Below are 9,289 nucleotides of genomic sequence, written 5' to 3'. Positions count from 1 at the left end.
CAGATTAAACTAATATGATATAGGTATTTATGTGTTATATAAAACATCAGTTCCGAGTAATGTTTTGATATTACTTTGAACTCTTCATACGTTATATAAAAAATTCTCGAATCAATTTCTATTAAATAATTCATGTATAGAAAATACGTTAGACACTGTTGTGTATTACGAATCTTTTTTAGAGAGGCTTGGAAAAGGAGAAAAATACGCATGCTTTTACAGAATCTGACAGTTATAAATTAGCGTTCAAGTTAATTATTCACGCGTCTCGTATTATGAAGAGCTAAAGCAAGAATCCTATTCGAGGTTCTGTTGTTGCAACGGACGACGAAGTATGCGTAACTATAAGCTGCAAAAGTTGCATTGGCTTGCAACTGTAAATTGCATCAGATGCAATGAAGTGTGACTAAAAGTTATGTAAGTTACAAATGGCTTGTAACTGTATGCTGAACAAACTGCAATGGCTTGCGGGCTCTAGCAGCCGTTTCCGCTGCTCTAGCTTGTAGCTGTAAACTGATAAGCTTCAATAGCTTGTGACTTGTAAAAATAGTGCTTTCGTTCGTATGTCGATGTTCATGCGATTAGTCCCTGCAAGGAAGAGCAAGATCTGTGAACTGTGGTTAACAGTTGGCTGTTTTACTGATTGCTAGTGGTTAAAATTCTGTCGTGAGCTGGTGATAAAATCCCAAAATGGCTAATTACATATACCATTGGCAACGGTTTGCAGGTAAGTGTGTAGAGAAGCGAATAAGTGAATCTACTATCTATGATTTAATATTTACAATATCACTCTATTGTTCAGATCAGTCGAACTCAGGGGTGAATAGTTGAATCCCTTTTGAAAAGAAGTAATATATTTGTCAATTCAAGTTCAGATCCAAGAACAGATTGTTTTGTGCCACATATTCCAAATATCTCCACACAAGGTATCACGTATTATGCAGCAGTTTAGCGGAGGACTTGATTATACGTAGTGCTTATGCTAATAATGGTGTGATGTATCAGTTATTCGTGGTGGGGGACGTGTTTTAATTATTTCCACGACCGAATGGTTTTCCCTTTTATGAACGTTTCACTATCAGAGAACCGTTGCTGTAGGCATCCGACCGGAAACAACGTGCTCACTTTCTTGTAACTGGTTTCCTATCGATGTATCTTATCTCAGTTTACCGTGCAGATAACAGACTTGTGGTCTACATAAGACCATCAACCGAAACTGTGGATAGTTTAAGCTACCCTTATCCGCTGAACTAACAAATACTTTACCTGGATACGACTTATGCGACCCAGATTGGCGTGTTGGAGCTACCAGAGATGGTGTGTTGGAGCTACCAGAGATGGTGTGTTGGTTTTAAATACTCGCTAATACTAATGACGAGGACGTCCCCACGAATGTTTTTAAACGCATGGAAAAGCCCTCCCGGCTACGCTGCGCTAGTCGTGGCACAAACAGACACTAGTCTAAAGACACTTCTTTCGCTGCTGGTCTTAACTTGTCCAAGGCCACTGGCTTTTCTTCTGGGTTCAGAAATATTACCAGCACCATTTTTGAAACACCACTACCACTCCATTCGGTCAGGGCGACTGAAAGAAACCTACATTTTGTAATCATCGAGAAGCGTGAATATCTATATCAAAATCTTGGTTTGCTAATAGTTACCGCTTCTATATGTAATGACATGAAGGCAGTAAGCAACAGATCTTGCTTGCAGGCCAACTGCAAGTGTTGTGAATTTTTACTCCACAAACTCTAAATATGGTCCTTGTTGGGGCGGAGAAAAGGTGAAAATTCACACTTATTTTGAAGACTGGATAATTCTTGGCAGAGAAGAGAGCTTTCAAAGTCCGCTCTAATTGTTCTTTGTCCGCTCTTTTTCAGAAAATCTTACTTCATGTAGGAAAAGTTTTGCAGTACACTCATGTAGTGAAAACATCACCAGAAGTCTATCTCATGGTTTTTTAGAACTAATTCTTCAAGAATTTCTCTTTTTGCTTATATTTTATCTCTCGGTTGTTTTATTTACTATTTCTTTCTAGTGCAACCAGTGAGTTGAGTAGAAGGACTGATTACGGGTTTGCTTATTTTTACTGTGGCTGCTATCGTTACTGCTATTGTTCTTTTTGCTTATGTTTTGATTGTTTCTGTCGATATGTTTGCTCTGGTTATTCTTGTCTTTACATGTTTATCTCATGTAGCGTTTGTTGTTTCGAGACTGCAGCTTTAGCTGTTGTTGTTGTGATGGTGGTGGTGAGGCGGGGATTTTGGCTGGTTGGCGGTTACTTCAATGTCACGTCAAATTCCTCGGCCTACGCTATTATTTTTCTTCCTCTGCTCGCTCAACACGATTTTTTACCATTGTACTTCTCATTTTTGTCATTTAATGAATTGTTGTAGAGAATGATCTGAGATGAAGACCAGCATGTCCGCTTATGTCTGTATCTATCTCATTTATGTTGATCGTGTTTATTTAATGTGGTGGTGGAGGGACACTCATCAGTTATACTTCTGATAGGTTTTGGGGTTGCTAATGTGTTCAGTTGCTAATGTGTTCGGTTGCTGATGTTCTTAGGATTATTGCTACTGTTGTCACTACTGATCGTGGGGATGTTACTTCCTTCATTGTGTTTGCTGCTGCTTCTGCTTCTGTATTATGGGTGCTAATAACAGATGTCTTGCGTATTCTTCTCCTTTACTACAATGAAGATAACAGCTAAGTGGTTCGTGCTTCCACAGTTATAGCATATGGGCCTTCTGTGTTCCACCATATCATAAACCTGCATCCAACATTTAAAGTAAATGGGGTCAGGGAGCCTCACCATGTCTGTAACTTTGTTGTCAATACCAGTACCTTCAGAAATGTTTCCGATCAGTTTGAATAGAATCTGGATTTGATGCTGAACACTTATTTACTCATCTCCCTAGTTGATACCAGCTGTTCCAGGTGAATTTACGGCAGCGTCTCCGGCACTGTAATTCTGAATGGTCAGAACAATATAAAAATACGTCTGAACAGGTCAGCAGCGAATAGTAATGACGATGACGATGACATCGATGATTGATGATGGTCGTTTCAAATTTGGGCAGAAAGCCAGCAATTTTGTGGAGAGGAGGATTAGTCGATATCATTGACCCCAGTTTTTGACTGGTACTTATTTTATCAACGGAAAGGATAAAAGGCAAAGTTGACCGCTGGATTTGAACTCAGAAGTGAAGATCCGGGAGAAATACTACAAAGCAGTTTTTCGACGCTTTAACGATCCTACCAGCTCATTGCTTTTTTCACAGCACAGGGGTAACAGATGGTGGAGAATTACAAAGACAGATTGCAAAGATGAGGGTGGGGGATTACAGAGAAGACTATGAATGAGAAGCAGACATAAAAAAACAACGGTGTAAATATAAAAGGGTTAATGAAAGAAAAATGTATCCCAAAAGGGAAACCACCATTTAGGGTCAATCAGAGAAACCTACATGTCCCATATTAAACTTCCTGCCAAGGGCTAGTATTCTCTCTTAGTTTCGTTCGATACTTTACTGCCGAATGTTAAGAATAGACCTATTTATTTGGGCCACCATCTTCCCAAGGAAGATGGTGGCCCAAGAAGATGACAAAAGAGGCTTATCCAGGATGTTTCTTGAACCCGAGAACAAGTGAATGTATAACGAATTTCTTAACCATTCGGCATTCTCACAAGTGGATGATAAACAATAATTTTCTATATATGTTTTCTAAATTGCAAACTATCAAGCTGCATTTTTTAGTACTTTTTAGTTATCTCACCCCCATTAAAAAATTGTCATTAGAATTAGGTTATCTCCCCATTAAAAAATTGAGTTTATGTGGCGACAACAGATTGGATTAAAAGAGATCGTTTTGATTCAATACTTCAACACATTGTTGATGTTTGGCTTCTTTAATAGGCATGGTATGAGTTGTTATAAAAATGTTATCAGATTCAATAAGATGTTTATTGTTTTTCAGTTTTCATGTTTATTTATATTTTCATTAAAAAAATTTTTTTTTTTTTGCTTTATTGAGGGTTAAACAAGTTTTCTGTTGAGGGAGATAACCAAAAGTACCGATATTTCTCGTAAAACGGGGTGAAATAACCCAATTTTTTAATGGGGGTGAGATAACCAAAAAGTACCATTTTTTTTTTTCTAAAATTACAGTATGAGGTACATCGTATTTTAGTTTGTTCCAGTGTGTTACGAACTCAGAATGATTGGGAATGAAGAACTGTAGTCTTAGATATTTCATCTAAAAGATCCTTGCTGCCTGACTGGCTGTCAAAGTTACGGAGAGGATCTCCTCGGAGTTGTTTTTGTTTGGTTAGTCCTAAATCACTCCTGATAAAGCAAATTTGTCATGTGACCATCTCATCATTTTTAGAGTTATGGAAGACTATATTGTCTTGTCCTTTCCTTACTTAAGACAGGAGAGAGATAGTTAAGGGATATTTGGTTGGTATTTCTAGCAAGTCGAGCATCGGTCCTTCTTGTTGATTGTATTGATAGCATAGGTGGTGTGAAGGTGATTGGGTAGCGGCTGGTATTATGGCGGTGCTAGAAGTTGTGGTGAGGCAATGATGATCATGTTGATGGTCGTGCTGGCGATGTTGGAAGTTGTGGTGGTGGTTGTGGTAGTGGTAATAGGGGTGGTGGTGAAGGAGAAGGAGGCAGAGGTTGTGGTAGTGAAAGATGATGATGGTGGTGGTGGTGATAAGGCTCGAAGTGGAGATGCTGTTAGTAGTAGTGGTGGTGGTGGTGGTGGTTTTGATGGTGGTGGCGATAGTTGTTCTGGTGGAAGTGAAGGTAGTTATCATATTTGTAATGCTGGAAGTTGTAGTGGTGGTGGAGGTTGTAGAGTTTGTGGTGGTGGTGATGGTGAAGGTGGAGATGTTTTTTTTTTAATATTAAAGTCGTGGTAGTAGTAGTAGTAGTAAGAGTTGCTGCAGTGGTGGAGCCAGAAGTAGTGGTGATGGTGATGGTCGTGGCGGTGGCAGTCGTAATGGCTACACACAAATATCTTGTTTTATTCAATGACTAAAGAGATGTTAGTAGTTTTGTCTTCCGTTGAAGAAACACTAATCCGACTTTCTTTGATGTTAACCGACTTCAAAGGCAAAAATGGCTGCCGCCGCCGCTGCTGCTGCTGCTGCAGCTGCTGTTATTGATGCAGTTGTTGTTATTGTTGTTGTTGCTATTGTTGTTACTGCTTGTGCGGCAGAACTGATGATGGCGCTGGTGGTAAAGATGGCTGTGACGGCGGAGAAATATTTCTTTTGCTCTGTCTTTAAGTGCGTATCTATATGTGTGTCTGTGTCTGTGTGTCTGTGTCTGTGAGTCTGTGAGTCTATGTATGTGAAAGCTTGAATCTCTATTCCATACCAACATTTCATTCTTGCTCTCCGCACTTCTTCTCTTTCTCTCTCTCTCTCAACATTTATACATATACATACAAAGATACACACGCACACACACATATACATACACATATGCATACACACACACATTATATGTACACACACACACATGTATATATATATATATATATAGACGCACAAACACACACACACTCACACGCGCGCACGTGCACACACACATACACACACACACACACATATACACACATAATACCCAGTTTCTTTCTCTCATTTACCAGTTTCTCATTCCTGGCTCGGACCGAGTTTTAGATGAATAAAAAATGAAAGAGAAAGAAGGAGAGAGAAGTGTGTGTGTGTGTGTGTGTGTGTCTGTGAGAGAGAGAGAGACAGAGAGAGAGAGAGAGAGAGCAAGAAATAATTAGAAATAAAAGAACCGAAATGAAAAAAAAATGAAAGATGAAAAACAGAAAAGAGAAAAGAACAAAAAGGAAGAGAAAATGAGAAGATAGGAAGATATAAAATAAAAATGCTATAAAGTAACGTTAATACCAAAACAAAAGCTTCACAATACATTAGACAAACAAAGAATGAAAAATTTTCAAAAGAGGAAAGAAATTTTCAATATGGCGAATTGCCGCTATCTTTTGCTGCTTCTGCTCCAGCGCATTCCGCACACAAACGCACCCATACATAGGATGTAAGTAGATACATGAAACAAACTTCCTCCCTCTCTCTTTCTCTCTCTGTCTCTCTCTCACTACTTCCCTCTTTCCCTCTTTCTTCCGCCTCTCCCCTTCCTCTCTCTCTTTCCGCCAACTCATCTCCGATGGTCCGGTTTCGTTTACTTTTGTTCGGTAGAGAATAATTAGATTGTTAGTGAAACCATCATCCTTTACCGCCATTATATATATATATATATATATATATATATATATATATATATATATATATATATATATATATATATATATAGTTTTTGTTTGCTATTTTAGTTGTGATTTTTATCTTTTTCTTTATTCATTAATGTTTTATTACCCCCACCCTTCTCTCTCCGCCTACTCATTCCAGCTTTTATTTTTTTTTTTTTAAAAAGTCCCTTTTACAGACTTCGGAAAACAACCAAAAACGAAAAAGTAAAAGATACATCACAACCGCCATCATGGGTTATACATACATACATATATACATATTCACCTATATCTATATCGATATATCCATTTAAACATTTATACATGAATATGCATACACAGCTAGCACATATACATTCACGTGTGAATATACGTGTGTGTGTGTGTGTGTGTGTGTGTGAGTATAAGTGTGTGAGTATAAGTGTGTGAGTATAAGTGTGTGAGTATAAGCAATACACGCACGTGAGAGAGAGAGAGAAAGAGAAAGGCAGAGAGATAGAAAGACAGAACGGCTACTGGACGACGGATTTGGTGTCCGTAGCTGATGATGCGTAACGATGCAGAAATTCATGCGTTCTACGGTCCGATAACGTTATTCATATCCTAATGATATTTTCACATAGATAAGGGGAAGTTTTCTCTTGAGACAATTTCAGCAGCGAAGGTCTTTCCACGTCCGAATGTACATGAACCTGTTAAATATAGAAGTACACGAAATAACAAGAAGTACACGAAGCACTTCTTGTTAGTTAACGCGCGCGCGCGCACACACACACACACACACACACACACACACACACACACACACACACACACACACACACTTATATAATGATATATGACTATATATAGAGAGAGAGACAGATATATATTGATATATACAAACATATTTGAGTGAGCATACACAAACAGAGGATCTAGTTCAAAACGGGGGCACCAGTATTTTCTTAACGAAACACTTTGAAACTTGGGACACTGGTAGAATGTGTCATATAAAACATCTTTTTCTCTTAGTCTTCTTAAGAAAAATTATTATATTGCAACTTATTTCATGTTAAAGTTGTATTTCTGTAATTTCAACCAATGACTGACGTCCATTCAGCTGAATACATTAAGTGCTGACTACGTAAACAAACGATTCTCAAACGATTCTGGCGGTGATAAAATTATTATTTCCTTGTCAAAAATGGCTGAAGCATATTGGCAGTAGCTAATAAACCTTTCTATTATAGGCACAAGGCCTGGTTTTTGAGGGAAGGGTTAGGGTTAGGGTTAGGGCAAATGTTGTACACATACAGTTCAGGCATGTTAACGAAATTATATTAAAAATAAAACGAAGGAAAACGAACACACGTGTGTTGCCTCTCTGCAAAATGTCAGAAGTAATGGAAATTAAATACGCTTTACACCGCTTAAACTGCCAAAGGAACCGCTTAAACTGCCAAAGGAGTAACTGTAAACAGCTGAATACTTGTCAGTGATTGGTTGAAATTATCGAAATAAGACAATTTTTTTACATGAAATAACTTCGAATACAAAAATTTTTTTTCTGTTCTATAACACAAAATAGATAAGTATACGAAGTTTGAAAGTCTTTCGGTACCAAAAACACTACATAAAACATAAATGAAAACTGGTGCCCCCGTTTTGAACTAGATCCCAAACAGACACACATACATACAATACGTATACACACCAATACCACTTCCATTTTTATAAGTCCATCCACTAAAACATCACGATCACCGTGACCACCACTAAAACCACCACCACAATCAACACCTTAATCGTCATCATCATCATCATCATCATCATCACCACCACTAATACCAACATCACTATCACTACTACTATACTACCATCGCTGTCACCATCACCACCACCTCAACATCCATTCTTAATACCACCATCCCCATCAGCATTGCCATCATCAACGCGAACACTATCATCACCACCACGACACCATTACTAACACTGCCACTACTACTACCACCGATACCACAGTCACCAACACCTTACAAGAACCACCACCACCACCACTACCACCACCACGACAACAACAACAACACTATGGTCATCACTAGTACCCTGACAGTCATGCTAACTCACCCCGTCTACCTGTATCTTATTATCACCCCATCTACCTGTATCTTATTATCTCCACGTTTCTAACCTTCCAGACTTTACATGAGGCACGTTTCGCAGTCCTTTCTCTCCAGATCCACGTAACTCTAGAAATCCCTCCCAAATTTTCGATGAATCAACCTAAAGTCCAAAAGGACCAGAAAATCTCATGGTTGCAGTCCCCTTCATATCTGATTCGATAAATCAATCATAGACCCTACTCCCAGCTCCTAATACTTTATGACTTCCCAATTCCGAAGAAACGGTTAGAGTACCGAAATATAATTTTTTTACTTTACTTTCGGAGTTCAAATTCCACCTGGCCCAGTTTTATTTTGCATCTTTGAGGGTTAATTAAATATATACCAATGTTAAATCTCTGAACGAGGTATTAACAGTAACTGCACGATAAATATATACCAGTTATATACTTAGGCATGTCATGAGCTATTCTCATAGCGTATTAATGACTTAGTTTACAACACCTCTCCTCTGCTATTGCTGGAGCCCATTTACAGCTGAATGGACTGGAGCAACAAGAAATGAAGTGTTTTGCTCAGAAACACAATGCAGCACCCAGCCTGGGATTTGAAATCACGATTTTACCATCGTGAGTGTAATACCCTAACCACTAAGCCACACGTCTTCACACCAGTAATATCGATTAAATCCAGTATTCCGCCTTTCTAATTTCTTTATTGCCCACAAGGGGTTAAACATAGAGCGGACAAACAAGGACAGACAAACGGATTAAGTCGATTACATCGACCCCAGTGCGAAACTGGTACTTAATTTAATCGACCCCGAAAGGATGAAAGGCAAAGTCGACCTCGGCGGAATTTGAACTCAGAACGTAACGGCAGACGAAA

General features: G+C 38.6%; 1 long non-coding RNA gene across 1 annotated transcript in view; it reads left to right on the top strand.

The window, feature by feature from the left end:
- Positions 1 to 282: 282 nt before the first annotated feature.
- LOC106883900 (uncharacterized) overlaps positions 283 to 9,289 on the top strand; it is a 27,471-nt gene continuing 18,464 nt past the window's right edge. Inside the window, exon 1 of the long non-coding RNA XR_001411173.1 lies at positions 283 to 727. This is a non-coding gene — a long non-coding RNA (uncharacterized LOC106883900). The remainder of the gene's footprint in view (positions 728 to 9,289) is intronic.

Source organism: Octopus bimaculoides, chromosome 2 (genome assembly GCF_046866305.1).
Source record: "Octopus bimaculoides isolate indiv1 chromosome 2, ASM4686630v1, whole genome shotgun sequence".
NCBI classification, from domain to species: Eukaryota; Metazoa; Mollusca; class Cephalopoda; order Octopoda; family Octopodidae; genus Octopus; species Octopus bimaculoides.
The sequence above is the reverse complement of the archived record's forward strand: the minus strand, read 5'-3'. Positions and strand labels throughout refer to the sequence as shown.